Source organism: Chroicocephalus ridibundus, chromosome 1, assembly GCF_963924245.1.
Source record: "Chroicocephalus ridibundus chromosome 1, bChrRid1.1, whole genome shotgun sequence".
NCBI classification, from domain to species: domain Eukaryota; kingdom Metazoa; phylum Chordata; class Aves; order Charadriiformes; family Laridae; genus Chroicocephalus; species Chroicocephalus ridibundus.
The window spans coordinates 183,843,169-183,860,103 of NC_086284.1; positions in this window are offsets into that span (position 1 = coordinate 183,843,169).

The following is a 16,935-nucleotide window of genomic DNA, read 5'->3' on the forward strand; positions in this document are numbered from 1 at the left end:
CCCCCCCCCCCCGCACCATGCCGGCAGCGGGGGCGGGAGCGCGGCCGCCGCCCACCGCCGGGCCCGCAGGCCCCGCCGCCCGGCTACCCCGTGGCGGGAGGCCTAGCAGGCCCGGGCGGGAGGGAGGGGGCCAACGCCCCGCGGCTCGCAGCGAGCACGTGGTGGCCGGGTGGCCGCAGGGGGACAGGGGTGTGAGGCGGTGATACGGTGACAGAAAGCCCTTGATCCGGCAGGGAAAGTTAAAAGCCCCGTGGTGCTGCCACCGCCAAGCCGCACGGGGAGGGGAGATGCTGGAGGGGAGGTTTGTCCTTTGGGGACCCTGCTTGTGTGGTGGCAGGGCACGGCTGTGCTGAGTGGGGCTGCCGCTGCAGTGGCCAGGCCCAAGAGGGGCTGGGGACATGGTGGCACTGAGGGGAGAGCCGTGTCCCTCAGCACGGCAGGTCTCGGTTCCACCGTCCTTGCCCGCGTTGGTGCTCCCCTTGGGACGCAGCTTGTTCTGGAGGGCAGGGCTGTCCGCAGCCTGGTGTGGGGCACTCACCCCAGCTCATGGGGGAAACAAGCGAAACAGGGTGGGGGAGGCCACCCAAAATGCTGGTCCCTTGAACTGCTGTGCGTGGCACGCATGGGGGGTGGCCCGATCAGACAGTCACATTCAATGTCGGCATCAGAAAGATGGACTCCAGCCCTGTGAGCAGTGGTGCACAGCCCTCCCCGCGAAGCTGGGGCTGTGAGAAGGGGAAGGCGGTGGTCCATAAGGGCAGGAAGAGCTGGAGTTCGGAGCATATGGGAGGAGTCACCAAGAGGGAGAGGTGGCCCAGGGTGGCCCACCCACCCTTGCTCCTGGGTGACTCCAGCAGTGATGGGAACAGCCTTCCTCTCTGCCTGTGGAGCTGGCACCTGGCTCAGCCCTCTGGGGCTCTGCAGCCAGCTCTGCAGGCAGAGATGAGGCCGTGTGTGCCAGGAGCCGAGCATGGTGGTTCACAGACACCCGGTAGTCACACTTCTAGGTCCTAGGGTCTAAGCCTGGGAGTCACCTGCAAAAGGAGTCAGGCTCGACTCAGGTTGCACAATCCCATTCCCCTGGCTGTCCTGAAACTCAGCCTTTGCCCGAGAAGAGGTTGCTAAGAAAGAAGCATGGAAGAAGCAGGGAGTGATGGACACCGCTGCCTTGTGCTGGGCAAAGAGTGTGGCTGTTGTTCATGGGTCAAAGCCAAGAGTCAAACCCCAAGGCCGCAGCTGCGGACTTTGGGCTGCAGGGAGGTCAGCTCTGAGGAGGTTAGAGGCAGGCAGGGGACTTTCTGGAGGCAGAGTGCTCCACTGGCTTCAGGTATGTCCAGGGGCAATTAAGCAAAGTTGCAAACTGTTCACAAGGAGTTTCCAAAGGTGGCTGCTGTATTATTAGTGTGGTGAAAGTGACCAGAGATCCTATCCTGGACAGCTAGTCCTGACACTGCCAGGGCTGACCCTTCAGGACAAACAGGAGTGAACGGTGAGATCATCAGCTGCTGGGAAAGTTCAAACCGGCTACTGAGTAATTTGGCTGGATTTGAGCTTTAGTGCTTCGCGGAACTGGCCCTTGGAGGGAAATGGCACAGTTATTGTACTCATGCTGACATTCTTGCCTGTGTTTATGTTTAATTCTTACGAACGCATTGCCTTGGCATTGCAGTCACTCACTTCCACACCTGGATTTCAGCAGTAAGTGTACATCTGTCTCTTGCAGTTGGTCTTTCAGTTTCATTAGGTACCATGCTCTCCCTGCTACAGGTAACAGGGGTAACAGGATTCCTATTCTCCTTTCCCTCTTCATGTGTTCTCTGTAATTTTACTACATTTCTTCCTCTTGTCCTCCCAGAACAATCTCTTTCCAGTGCCAAGTCCAATTCAGATCACCTAAAGCAATCTTAGTACAGGAGGTTATTGTCTGAAGCCAATTTAACTCCAAACTGGATTACATCCCTTGAATAAGAAGCCCTACCTCAAAAGCGCAGTCATCATCGTAGTCCCACCCAACTCATCTCAGCCTTTGATGCTCACGTCTTGCCTCCTGGTCGTTCCATTCTATCTGTTAGGCTGGGGACAGGCTGGTTTACAAGACAGTGGGCCACGTTCCCTGGGGACACAGGGTGCTAGCTGGAGATTAGCTGTGAGTCTTGCCTGGTCTTGCAGAGCACAGTGTTTTCGCAAGTGGTGGGGGCGGAGAACGGTGATCAAGTGCCCTTTTGCCCTGGGTGAGACTACGCAGGCTGGCACCTCTAGTTCTGTCTCCCTTGCACAGGAGCTGGGTGTGCAAAACCCTGCCTGAGGTGTGGTTGGAGGTGTAGACATGGAGCTATCTGCCGCCTCCTCTCCTGGGGGCTGAAGGACCCAGCCCTCTCTTGCCACTGAGCCTGTGCTGGGAAATACTGCCCAGATCTTTCTCCTCAGAAGGGTGCAGAGGGGGCCTGGACATTTGTGCCTACACCATCCCTTCCCTCTGCGCTAGATGCTGCAGCCAGCAGGTGGGCCTGGCTCCACAGAGCCAAACTGCAGGTTGCAGATGGAGCATTTCTGTTTCTCTTCAAGGGCAATTGCCTGTGAAGATGCAGAAACCACCCTCTGGCTCTGGAGATCAATCTCCCTGCATTCAGCCACTTGGTTCAGGGCTGCGTGTCTGTGGCAGAACCACCAACCAAGGATGGACCCATCTCCTTAGCAGGCTTGAGTGTGCCAGGCTCAGAGCTGCACAGATTCTGGATCCCTAAGTTAGGATTGGCCTCCAGGACAACCAGGATTGAGCTGGCCAAGAAATCTGATTTCCCCCCCGCCCTTCTTTAGGGATTGGCAAAGGATTGTGCATTATTACATGGGTGTAATCTTCTTTTAAGATGTTCGTGGCAGCTCAAGTCTCCGGACACAATTCCGCACTGATTTACACGGCCTGCAATCCCATTGCGAGGATGGCGATTGCAGAGGAGCAGACCCTGCCTGGGCTCTGCGGTGCCAGGTCTGAGGTGACTTGCAGGACACAGAAGATTATTACAGAAATTCCTGTCTTTTGAGACCTGTTCCCAAAGAGGTCCCCACAGACTTCCCATTAATTTCAAGAGCAGCAAGTGCTAGAGCTGCGGAACAGTCTTGCTATATGAACTCCTGTGCACCTGTAAATGATGCTTGAAAATGCTAGTTTATCTGCAGTGTTGTTCTGTGACTTATTGCATGTAGAGCATATCCAGGTCTTGGCAGGGAGGATGCTATAGACATTTAAAAAGTATTAGGCTAAAGCTGATTGAGAGCACGTATGTTGTTGCAAGAGGCAGAGTTGTATCAATAATGCAGTGTGGTAGGGTACTGCAGCGGTACAATACTGGTGCAGGGTTTGTGGACCTCAGTGTGTGGAGTTAGATAATCTACTCCATCAGGGAATTGGAAATCCTGAATTATGAATGATAAACCAGAGATGTGTTTACACAGAGAGCAGTTCTTGCAATACTTCATGCGCTCAGTGCAAAAAGGGAATGAGGCGGGCATGCTGGATTTTGCTTGCTTGAGAACTTCATTATTGCATTTCATTTACACAGCCTGATGAGCTGTGCAGTATTTGCTTTCTTGTGCTGCTAATAAAAATAGACCATATAACTGATGGCTTGGATATCACCGAGCTGTTCTCTGTGAGCTCATAATGAAACGCATCGACCCCCTTAAACAACAAAACCCTGCACTAATTTTCTTTAGACCAAAGGCAGAAATAATTCATGGTGCTTTATGATTACAGTCAATCAGTCATTTTACAGTTGGACACTAAGTCTCTAAATAAAAGACCAAGCTTTAATTGAAACAATGAAACATTTGATTGTTATTGAAAAATCAGTAAGAGGCACCATTCAAAGAGCTTGTTCAAATGTTTGTTGCTGATAAGATGCACATTTCTATAGAATCAAATCTATTTGCTTGTGAATGAGATTATTTTAGTAAATACAGTTGCTTATCTAAGATATAAAACCAGTGAGGCTTTTTTTCTCTCCCCTTCCCCCAACCAGTGCAGCACTTAATGCTGCTCCGTGCTTATAAACTCCTGAGACATGGAGATGAAATCTGGGCTTATGCGGTTTGTCAGAGGTTACAGAAGAGCCAGGACTTCACCCTGGCTGACCTGAAAGTGAGTGGCTCTAAAGCATTCAGCTGGACCATCACAGTGGTGAAATCAGGATCGCGAGCTGCCCAAACTTCAGTAGTTGAGGAAAGATGTTTACCTCGCCTGAGTTTCTCTGTGAGCCTGAGGTCTCACTAATCTTTCATTTCCAAGAACAGGACACTGACCACTCCACGGGTGTATTGATTGTAAGGGCTTGTGGACACAAATCTCTTCCAGAAGCAGAGTAAAGGAAGAAAAGGCATTCTTACTCCACAGTGTTTACAGTGGAGTATGTAGAATTGGTAAAGTGCTTTGAATTCGTACTATACCCATATCCATAATAATTTTTAAGCCCTAGGCATTTACTATGTACTTCTTCAGGTTACGGCTTTTGCCTGTTGAGGAATTGCTGGGTTTCTTTTGGACATAATGATCTGAGCATCCATTTTGTGAGCTTCACGCACCTAAATTTAGGCAACTAAAGTCATATGCCTAATCCAAATGAGTTCATTTAACCAAGTAATTTAACCTTCTTCAAAAGTCAACCCAGAGAGGTGGGCATGTCCTTGGTGTGATCACTACAGTTCACTTATTTTTGACACTTCGTTTAATATGGATTTTATTCCAGTTTTTCTTACTATCATAACCAGGGGTCACATACGACAGGAATGACATCCTCTTCATAAAACTTGAATGAAATACATGGAATGTTAACAACAGACTATTAGAAATATGCTTATTATTTATAGTCCCTTGCTTGTGAATAAAACGCATGGCTAAGCTTATGCAGACTGTGTTTGTTCATTTACTATTTTCAGTCACGTTGGAAAGTAATCCTGTCGGCCTGTCGTCTGAATGAGGATTCAGGAAAAATACCATTAGGTAACCTTCTATATATATGTGTGTGTGTGCGCGCGTGTGTGTGTGTCTATGTGTGTGTGTATACAGCCAATTTGCCACGTTCAAATGCATGCAATACCTCTCTCAGCATGAAATACATGTGAATCCAGTGGAGAATTGTTCACATCACAGAAAAAAAAATCTTCCAGGTGAAGTCAGTGACTTGAAATGAAACAGATCCTTCTCTCTCTATAAGGTAAGCTTTCAACCCTGGAGGACTGATAAAGCCTGGGACACAAACAAGCACTGTATTTCTTCTAAAGCAAAAAGAAAAGCACCAAACCCAAACCTCCCCACATTAGTTTCTTTGCTATTTTGTTTGACAAAATTAATGAGACTTGAAGCAGTAATTGGTATGTCAATATTTAGTCCTTTGGCTTCACAGTCATGAAGTGCAGTTTAATGTTTCCTTGTTAACTTGTTCATTAATAGCGGTGCTAACAGGACTAATGACATAACTAATATATAGAAAGTGATGAGGCTACTTTATGCCTTTTACTGTTAAGAATATTATCCTTTTTTATATGGTGTTGCTATTCACTCCCCAATTAGTAATTACAAGGAGGAATGGATTCCGAGTAATAACTTTCTCACTTAATGAGAAGAGACTGAGGCAGTCTTGCCATTCTGAAGAAGAAATACAGAAGTAATTGCATTCTCACTGCAGGGTTTGTCTTCTCTGTAGGGCTACTTTTGTCCTATTGATAGCCTTTGAGACTCTGGTATTCCACTTCTCAACATAATGAGCCGAATGTCCAATTTGTAAGCTTCACACACCTAGATTTAGGCAACTGCATGTGCCTTACACCTGCCAGGTTATAGGGGCTAGCGTTATTCTGGATCTTTATCTTCTTCAATTTAACAGCTATATTGTCCAGAGAAGTACTAGGATGTTTTTTGATTTAGCTTTTCTTTCCAAGCCTGGTGAGGAAACACCGACGTGTTTGAGAGAACTCTTCCAAGTGAGCCTAAGGGGCCATGTTAGTGGTAATTCAAGTCTTTGATGAGCAGATAATTGCAACTCTGATAATTAGCTTTTGGTTTTAAATTTTCTGTTTGCATTGTTTATGTTTGTTCCATCAGTTCTCAGCTAAAAATGAAATACTTCAGCTACTTCATTACTCCTGACCTTCTCATGCTATTGGTTTTGAGTGAAGAGCATTAAAAGTTGAGTTTACAAGGAGAAGAAACTGTGATTGAAGCAGCGTCAGAGAATTAAAAACATCGTATTTTTAAAAATCAGTCCTGTGTACTTCATCATGCTGCTGTTATCTGACTTTAACTAACTATGATTAAGGCTGCTGGATTGTACCCTCAGAACTTAGATAGGGGAACGCAACTCCTGGTCTTGCTAGCCTTATATGGCCTTCATGCACCATCCAGATTTTGCAGAATCTCAGCTTTCTGGGCTGCTACAGTCCGTGCCAGTAGTTTAAAGGTTACAAACCGCCCTCATTTATCTCAAAAGGGTATTAATTTTGAAGCCCAGCAATGACACTTCAAATGTCAGCCTTGTTCATTTTCGCAGAAACATCTAGCTGGTCTGCTTATTCATTAGTGTGGGCTAGAGGGGTGGGAACAGCTGCAGCCTATTGGGCTAAAAAAGCGCATTGCTATTAATGGTCTACCCAGCACGCTGCCATTTCTCTGATTCAGCCCCTTGGCCCACCCTCTGCCTGAGCCCTTGCCCAAGAGCGAGGCATATGTGGAGAGAAACAAGAGTGGAAAAAGAAAGGCTATTTCTGTAGCATTTTCTCTTTTGATTACTGATAGCAGCAATGTGCTGCTTTCCCGAGTCCTTTTTTTCCCTCAGCTACTTTTGCCTTTACTGTTGCAAAAGACAAACCAGAATCATGCAGGAGGGGTGTCAGATGCCTAAAGGTGGTGATACCTGGGCAAATGGAGGTAGAAAGGACATGGGCACCAAGCTGGGCCTGGAGAGACCTGGTATTTCTACATTTTGCTTAATGCCAGTTTAACATCACTCATAACTCCAGCTGCTAGTGTGGCCTGAGAGCTCCCCAGGGTGAGCTGGGTGGTGGCAGCTGGAATGGTTTCAGGCTGCACAAGGAATTGAATCCAGACCTCCCACTTCTTGGGCTGCTGCTTCCCTCTATTAAAAGAGATCCCAGTGTCCTTCTCCTGCCATCGGGCTTTAAAAGACAAGGGTTAACCCACATGCTGTTCTTTTAAAGACTTGATACTTGTGTGACTCTCTAAAGGGAAGGTGGTCCTTGCTGCAGTCTCCCTCTCAAAACTCTGCGTTAAAACACATGGCCTGGGGCAGGGGGGAGACTTCAGACATTTTTCTGTCCTTGGCTTTTTCTTATCGCCTGGCTGTGAGAGTCTTCATGTAGCACGCAGGACTTTGGGTGAATTTTGAGGTGCCTATGATTCCTCAGGCAACGCCCAAGCTCCTGCTGCAGACGCATTGACTCGCCGGCAGCCAGGACGCAGGAGGTGCTGTGGGTACCCATGGCCTTTACCGGTCCTGATTTTCTGTCGTATCCTCAGGTTGCAGCTGACCTTTTGTTATTTCTGTTCAGTAGGCCAATGTCTCAATAATCGTGTGTGCAAATACGGCAAATACTTGTCTCCAAGCGAATATTGGTTTTTACAGAGTCATCTCTCTTTTTCTCATACACACGCACATAACTGAAAGCTTTCTGTTAACACCAACTGCTTCAAAATTGTATTTTTACCAAAGACTTAACATAACTGACAATATCTGTTTAAGATGATGCATAGTTTTCAAAAGTGCAGAAGACAAAAGATGAGTAGAAAATCTTTCTTGGGGGCCTCCAGGGCAGTTTCCAGCCGAGGCGGTTGATGTATTTCAAATGTCACAGCTCCCTCCAGTGGGAAGATGCTGGCAGCAGACGACTGCCGGGAGGAGGTTTGTGCAGACACCAACCCAGACCTTCCAAACCTCAAACAGAAAATATTCAAAACACTTTTTTTTTTGGTCTGAATACAGTAGCTGATTCTCCCTTCTCTCCTCACAGTATAATAATATTTGAACCAATAATTTGTATAAAATCTGACCTACGTGGACCAGGTTTTCATACAGTCTCAAACCAATTATTTCCCTGTTGACTACCATGTAAACGCATTTGTTCGTGTTGAGTAGGGCGGCACGGCTTATGAAACTACAAGGTCTGAGACGTATTCAGACAACATCTGAGGAAGGTTTCCTGTATTAACATCCTGCCAGTATCATTCTCTGACATCAAACTGCAACAAATACAACACAAAATACATGTCGTTCATTCGAACATACGTGAATTGGTGTAGATTTGCTTTCATAACACAGATTACTGGTATTTTTGAACCTCTACAGCAGCTGGTGCCTCCTTTTATGGGTTTTCAAGTGTGACAGTGATGAAGCCACGTCCATGTGAATGACAAAGTCTAGCCCAGACGAAGTAACAGATACAGAATGGGAATATATTATTTCTTTCCAAGAACCTGAAAACACAGAGCAGTTATTTTGGGAGATCTCAGATATTTCTAATTCTGGGTGTAATTTTTCTGTGACTTTCATATCCCAGAAGTCTTTGTGGCCTCTGAGGAGATGATGCTTTGTGACAGATGCATTTTATATATATCTTAATTTTTGCAAATATAATAAACCCTACCATCTATATTAATAATTATTGGGTTGATAATTTAATATTATTAGATTGATAATTTGATATGAGAAGAAAATTCATTAATGGAGTTTAATGCAGTTCCTTGCTGCTCCTTTCCAACCAACTTCTGCTTACATTACTGAGTGTATTAAGTAGTGATTCAAGCTGTAGCTTGAAAAATGGGCTTGCAGCTGATGGATGGTGCTGGCAAACCAAGGAATAGACTCAGCATGGTGGGTATAGCTAGGTGGTGGCTCATCCCGTAACTACCTACATTAGATACAGTGGTATCAGCATCTGGAGACACAACAGCAGCACTACATAAATCACGTGCATTGTTATAGGTTCTCAAGGTACATAAGGTGTTGCCTGGCAACTGCATGTCTCCCAGCTCTGCAAAGTAAGTGTTTTTAATTATGTCCCTGTGATAATGCACGACCACAGAATTAAGAACACTGACTCTGCCCGATTGCCTTAAAAATTACATTTATTAAAAAATAAAGCTGCTTTCCCAATCATCAATATGCCTTGTCTTAATCAAGCATTCTGTGCTTCTGCTGTTGTTCCTAAGCTCACATTACAGTATTGCAGCTCAAGGATAATTATACAAAAGCTGTTTTCTTTTCCTTGAATGTTTGGTGATTTACAGAATTTATAAAACATCCTTCACATAGACAGGGGATGCTGCTCCTTTTTTTCACTAGTAGTTTGTGCTTACATCTCTGTACCCACAGAGACAGGAAATTGGGGCTGTTTTGCTCTCCTATGGCTTCGACTTCTACCCTGTATAAGGAAAGCCACTAATATACAGACCGTCTTGTCCCATAGTTTACAACACACTTCATCTGGATTTAAGTAAGCTAAGGATACCTGAAAAATTAGATCCAACATATACTATATTCCCAGATTTCTGTAAACTGTAGCTACCGCACTGTATCTTAAAAAGATTGAGAGTGGAACACATTAATAAAACACTTTTAAAAATCACAGCTCTAATGCACACTCTAATCCGTGGTCTTCAGTGCACTAGCCTCTGTGAAGAACATATGTAGAGAAGAAACTCTAAATCTCGTGAATCTTTGCAGGCTCAGCTTCAGCAGGAAAAGGAGACCCAGCCGTGTCAACCATTCCCTGCAGCACACTCTGCGGTGTGGGAGTCACTCCTCTACTCAACCCCACTTTGATGGAGTGAATTAGGAGCAGCTCTCCTATTTTCGGAGTGAACACTCTAACCAGAAGGTGAGTGACAGAAAGGCTGCGACAATTTCACCATATCTCCATTCTTGTGGACTCCTGCCTGTTTGAGACCTTCAAGAAAACTCTGAGACCACCTCTTGGTCTGGACCTCTTAAGGGACTTAGGAATTGCCTTCTCTCTGGATCCCAATCAGTGTTAGCCAAAAAGAGATGCTTAGTTGCTCATAGGTAAGAAATCCCAGATACATGTGGAATTTCAGCTACACCAAACAAGAACTCACAAGTTGTGTGGGGAGTAGGACCCAAGGCCCTATTGAGATCGTGCTCTTTGGATGTCTTTACACATAATTGCCTATTAAGGGACCTTCAATAAATAACTGAGTGCTAGATCACTCCTTCTACGAAAATAGCCATGGAAGATCATCTAAGAGAGGACAGCATTAATAGTACTCCCTCATATCATACTCAGCTCTGTATCGTTACATGAGGACAAAGGCCAGATTTTCTGAGACACTATTGCTTCATACTCGGAATTTTGAACACTAATTTCATGTTACACTTTTTTTCACTTCTGTTTGCATGGAGTCCTCACCTTGTTTTATAAAACGTAAGAAATGGACTAAACTTACTATGGAGATCAATATATACATTATTACACTGAACACTGGAACAGGTTGCCTGGGGAAGTTGTGGAGTCTCCTTCCTTGAAGATATTCAAAAGCCGTCTGGACACGGTCCTGGGGAACCAGCTCTAGGTGGCCCTGTTTGAGTAGAGGGCGTTGGACCAGATGACATCCAGAGGTTCCTCCCAACCTCAACTATTCTGTGATTATGTAAAATGTATAGTGAAGGGAATCTAATCAGAAGACCCAATTAATATCTCCCTCTCCCTTCCCCCAAACCTTCTCACCTCTCTTAAAAGTACCTACAGAGAAAAAAACCCAACCCAATCTCAAAACCCAAACATGTGGCAATAGGACATGACTCAGAAATTGGCAAGTTCGGTCTGTGGAGCACAGCAAAGAGCCAGTTCTTAAATCTAGAGCCTTATGGGCAGCTCCCCAGCAGTCACAGTGAGCTGGGGGATTGCCAGCTGATGTGTCCCTTCTGGGCAGTCAGGACAGAACGATCTGAAGGGTTTCTTGCTGGGAGGGTTTTATCTCTCTTTTCACAAAGAAAGAGAACTGAAAAGGACTGACTCAGGGTTATCAGTGTCTTAGTTACATCATATTGGCCCTGTATAAGTTTTCAGTCCCTACAAATCAAGCACTGCAATGTCTAACACCAAACGCAGTCTTAGCTGTTCACTCCTCTTTTATAGTGTGCAGGGAGAAGTGACTGCCCAGAAAATCCTGTGTGCTGTGTGGGAGCTGCCTCGTGCGGGCCAGGAGACACAGGCATGGGGGTACGTCTGGAATCCCTCCTCAACTCTCCAGCATGGGAACGGGCGTCTTGGCCGTACTGGGCATCTGATACCTACCGCTATTCTTTTAAAGAATGGAGCACAGTCCAATGTTTTCCACTGGGCAGCTAGCTAGCTGTGGGTTAGAGTACCCCCTCGGGAAGCATACCTGCCACAACCAGAGACATTTACACCCATATCTCTTACTGCCCAAGAAAGTGTCCTGACCACTAGACTACAAGCAGTGATGTCCAGGGAAGTAGTCTCTGCTCCACCTGTTAAACTGTGTGGCTGTCCAGATAGGATAATAAGATTCACTAAATAACAAACAGACAGGACCACAAGAGAAAGAAAAGGAGAGCAAGTCTTAGTCTACAGCCCGCTGAGGAACTGAGGTGGGAAAGTCACGTCTGCTCTATATAGATACAGATAATATGGAGATGAAGAGTAGTAGAGATTCTCTGATTAAAAATGTCTGCAGTGCTGAGGACTTGAAAGATTTGAAGGAGTTGAAGGACTTTCAAGATTTAACTTTGAAAATAAGTGGCCTGTTTTGTACCTATAACTTTTTGCAGCAGCTAAAAGGAAATTTGAAGCTACAGATGGGCTTTTTGTTATTTTGTAAAAGTAAAAGTGCAGGCTGTTATCAGCCAGTCCTGCCTGCACTCCTCAGTTCCTGAAAATAGGTCACGGAGAGAATCTGCACTAATTAGGAAAAGTTGGCAAAGACAATCATTGCAAGTTAAAAATGTGTGCCAGATCCATTTTACTTGCATAGTTAATCTGGAGGTGATGTAATGAACAGGTTTTGTACCAAAGCTGGACATACTGAACAATATGACTCAGTTCTAGGAGCCGCAGGGAACAAATCAAATCAGGTTCACTTTGCAGAGCTGAAGCTTTTGCCGACTCCTGAAGAACACCAGCAACTGCAGCTGCACCTTCCCAAAACACCCCGTAGCATATTGACATTTATCCATGCAGTTAAACTTTTCTTCTCAGCTCCAGTTTTCGGTTTGATGGATTTAAACTGCTGCTTCCTTTGGCTGAATTCAATGGAGGACTTCAGTGCCGGTGAGTCAGATGATGTACTGGCCTTTAGGTATTTGGCATGCAAAACAGAGTCCCAAGGCTCGAGTCAGGTGTCTCCCAAGTTTGTACAAAGTCAAAGAATCATATCAGGATGGAGACCTTGAAAAGCAATATGTAAGCAGGTCAACATAATAGTAGCTAGTAGGAGGGTGGGTGAGGTGCTGCCACCAGCATTTTGGTGCCAGTATAAGTTGGTTCAGGATCCAAAATGAAATCTTCTCTTCTTCCCACACCCCTTCTTCCCAAAGGCTGGTCATGGCATACACACTTGTTTTAAAACTTGTCTGAAGAAAAAGGGATGCCATCATTACTTGCTGGTGGAAGAGCAAGATGTTTTCCTCTCCTCGTGGTGGGGTTGTACTGCTGTGCAGCAAAGTATGAAATATTCACTGGTCCAGGGAGAGAGCAACGGTGCGTGAGGAGGAGTGTAATTCTGTAGCCTGATGCTCAGGGTAGTCAGTGGGAGTTACAGAAACCTGGATACTGCTCCCAGCTTCAAAGTCTATTTTACCCTTCAGTAATCCAGTGACTACTTACGTAAAATCTGCAAATGGCAGTGGAAATTGAATCCACTGCTCCCCTCTTGCTGAGGGCAGTTGTAAGCCCCCAGCTGAGTGCCAGCACCTGCTCTTGGGAGTAGCTGGGTCCTGCCTGGAAAGTGGCACCTCGGTGCTGAGAGGAGCAGCTTTTCACAGGCACATCTGTGTTCAGCATTCCCTGCTGACTCACACCGAGTGACTGTCCACGCTCTGCACAGAGCTTTTGGTCGCCAGCTGGGATGCCCGACTACCTCTGTGCGTTCAATATGAAGCTGTAGCTCAGGCTCCCGGACTCCATTTTGAGGTCCAGACATCCAACACTAAGCCCTGCAGTGCCTAAGTTTGACCTCATGGTCTCAATTTTAGATGTTAAACCTTTTGTTTCCTTTTCTTCTTTCTTCTGTTTTCTGGATCTGTTTAATTACGGGCCTAGAACAGTTGTGTTGCTGCTCAGATGAGCCTGATCCTCTGCATGCCCAAAAGCAGGAATGGAGGGGATGGTTAGGTCAAGCAGACAGGTGTGTATGCAGCAAGGTTAGGTGTCTCCCAACTGCTTAGTGATGTTTGTATCACACTTATGGAGTTGGGCATCTAAGGTCTGCATGAGTTCTCTTCTAGGACAGGACTGTGTCCGGATTGGCATTTAGAGCTAGACTGTCTCTTTTCGCTAATTTTCATTACTTTGCTAATGAAACACAGGAGTGATTCTTCTGTCTTTAGTGTTAAGTAAGTCTTTTACTTACCTTATGCTAGAGCGACGCCCTGGATAACTTCACCATGTAAAGGAGGTACCAACGTGGAAGGAAAATTTGAATTGGTCTTTATGGGCATGTTCCAAAGCTGCTGAAATCATTTGGCATCATTCTACTGACTTCAAGAAGCTCTAGGATTCTGTATCTTGGTGAGTATCCGGATGATGCGAGAAGCTGCGTTTCTTTTATTAACTTCCAGCATTATTTCATTATATGAATCATTCCAGTATGCAAAGCTGTCATGAAAATTTACAAGCCTAGGCACACAGTCCTACTTGTCCGATGTTTACTATGATGAAAAAAATTAATAATACCTTACTCACACATCAAAAAAATCATTTGCCTGAGGCAAACAGAATTTCAACCAGCTTGTCTTCCATTAACTCTTCAAAAAAGGTGGAGACAGTGAAAAAACCCTCTGTCACTTTTCTTTTTAGCAGTTCATATATTAACTTGAGATGAGTCAACCCAGAAATATTCTGAGAGTGGATACAACTTACCTTGAACTGGGAAGAAAGGGCAAGTACTCTGATTTGATATTCCTTTCTAGAAAGGAATACAATAAATCTGTATTTAATGTTTAGAAAGCATTTTATCTAAGATGGTTCTCTCACTGCCAGAAATCTCGTTCTCATTAACATTTTTTTTTAGCATGGCAACTGAAATTTTAATGTGAGTGTGGAATAATTATTCTGAAAATGAACATTTCAAAGTTCATATATTGCATGGCTCAAACTGGATGTTTGTTGTGGTTGACTTTACCAAGGGAGTATGAAGCTAATGCCTTTTACAGAAAGAAGGCTCAAAGGCGAAGAGAAAATTGCGTTCTGGTGAGAACAGTTCTCTACTTGTCAATATTCTGCATTCTCTGTGCTGGGAAAAAAAACATATTTTCTCCCTTCAGCTATGCTCTCAGTAGCTTGTTCACTAAGATATTAAACCAGACATTAAATGGTAATCACAACGTCCCTGCTGAACCTCACTTCCAGGGCAGAACATGGGGATTGCAGCGTCCGTGTGAAGCGGCTCTGCTGTCTCAGGGTTCTTGTTCCTTTCAGTTTCAATTCAGCTACCTGAGACCTCATCTCATTCTCAGTTGCCGTGTCCTGCCACAACACTATGATTTTCGTGTTGCTCTTTGGAATTGTTCAAAGGTTTTCAAAGCCCAACTCTCACATGTGGGCCAGAATGTATCTTCTCTTTTGCCTTATATCAGACTAAGAAGTAAGCCTTTTTAATTCTTGTTTTTCAAAATGGATTCCTGGTGGGTGAGATGAGACCAAATGAAAAGTGGGACACAGGCTCCTGTCTTCCCAGCACCGCAATTCCTTGGTCCTATAGGGAGATAAAGCTGTGCAGCTCCTGGGGTGACCAGGAGAAGGAGGCAGGAGGTAGCTCTTGTAGCTCTGATCCATCTCCCTTCTTTCTGCCGTCACTGCCCAGTTGAGGAGCACAGCCCATGAATGGAATTTCCACTGCTTTTGGCACGGCTCTCTACCCCATAGGCAGCGAGAGTCCAGTCCCTGCTTTGCTGCACCTCTAGGGCTCTTGCAACAATCCTGTTTCCCTCAAAACTTCCTGCAACGCTGTGTCCCCATCAATTTAACCTGTCACCAAGGCAGAGTTGATCTCTCTCTCCCCCTGGATTCCTGCCTGTAGCGTGACCTGTCATTCAGATGCGTTGTATCTGCAGACCCCTGCTCTCTGCAACGCTGGGAGCCTGGGGGCAGCGGTGGCCATGGCCCTGTGACCGTCAGCTGGGGACAGGGCTCCTGCATGTTTGGGAGCTGGAAGAGCAGAAGGCTGGGCACCAAATGGCTGGGTTCCAGCTGGGGACATCAGGAGGCTCCATTGCCTGAGCAGCCACCTCACAGGTAAGGGTGGGGGTGATGGTGGTGGGGTCATGGAGGCTCAGGTCAAAATACTGCTCTGTCTGTCATTTTGTGTTGCCATGAAAAGTGGCTTAGATGATGAAAATTGGAAGTTTTTTATTACAGAAAGTAATAAGAAAAAACTCAAAATACCAGAACCTATAGTTTTATTCCATTTTTTAGTCATCAAAAAGAGGAAACTAGAGGTGACTTTGGGCAGAAAGCAAAGAATAAGTAGATGCTTATACTGCTCTGGCACTCAGACTGAACCCAGGCAGGTGAGGCATCTTCAGTGAGGTAAGGTCACATTTTTTATAACCTATTTTGCATAATATATGACTAGAAAAAGAAGTTTGAAGTGATTCAGCATGGTTACTAACTTTAATGAAGAAGACCACACATATGCTTTAAAGAAGGAACTCCTCAAGGTATAAAAATAATTAAAAAGAGACAGCTTTACCCATAGTCTTATGACAAAGTTATTAAGGATTATTGCATGTCATTTTTAGTCCACTGTACGCTGTAATTTTCTCAAGATGAAGGGTTATTTAAAGCCATCTGATGATAAATAGGTGAAGTAGAGGAGGAATAAAGTCTTGCAGTACAATTTAGAGAAAGAGTCAACCACGACTGTTTCTGAGTGGGTGATATTCTGGGGTTTATGTACAGAAACACAGCAAAGTCTCCAAAGTGCTGCATAAACCCACTGAAAGTCTTCATGCACAAGTGTCAACTAAACTTTTTGAAATGAATATTTATTATTTTCCTTGCTTCTCTATGATCCTTGGGGAACTTGTAATGAAGAAGCATGTAGAAGAGAAAGGTAATTTTATTCTCTGCTGCTGCAAGACCCTCATAAACAGCTTCAAAGCAAGATGAAAATGCTTTGTGTTAAGCCACCGATAATTTTAGTGCCACTGTGTTCAAAAGGATCCTTCTGCAAGTTAAGCTTTAGCTCACAGAGGGGGCAAAAGTCTCATTTTATGTGGGTGTCATTAATTATGGCAAACACACGCAATAAGCTCCGTTTTTGTAGATGACTCATACTGTGAGGACAAATAAGATAATTTTCCTCACAGTACCAGGTAAGAAGAAGAGACTGCTGTGCCTTAGTTAAAAGTTCATTAGGATATTGGTGTAGGTTTTTTTAAACTGATCACACAGTGAGGTATGTGCTTTATCCCAGCATCTTTTCATATTTTAATAACTTCCCTCTGTAGTGGGAGGAATTAAAGAAAAAAAAAACCTTTGAGAAGAGGCTTCAGAGCTAGATGAAGAACGGTTCCTCTTCGTCCCAAGAGCAGGCTTCACTTTTCTCCTGTCCTACCCTCCCCACCGTGTATTTTCCTTTTTAATTGATATTTATACCTCCACAGGCACACACCTGCCATTTGTACTCTCCCAGTATGTGATAAGCCCAAGTCACCACGTGTTCAC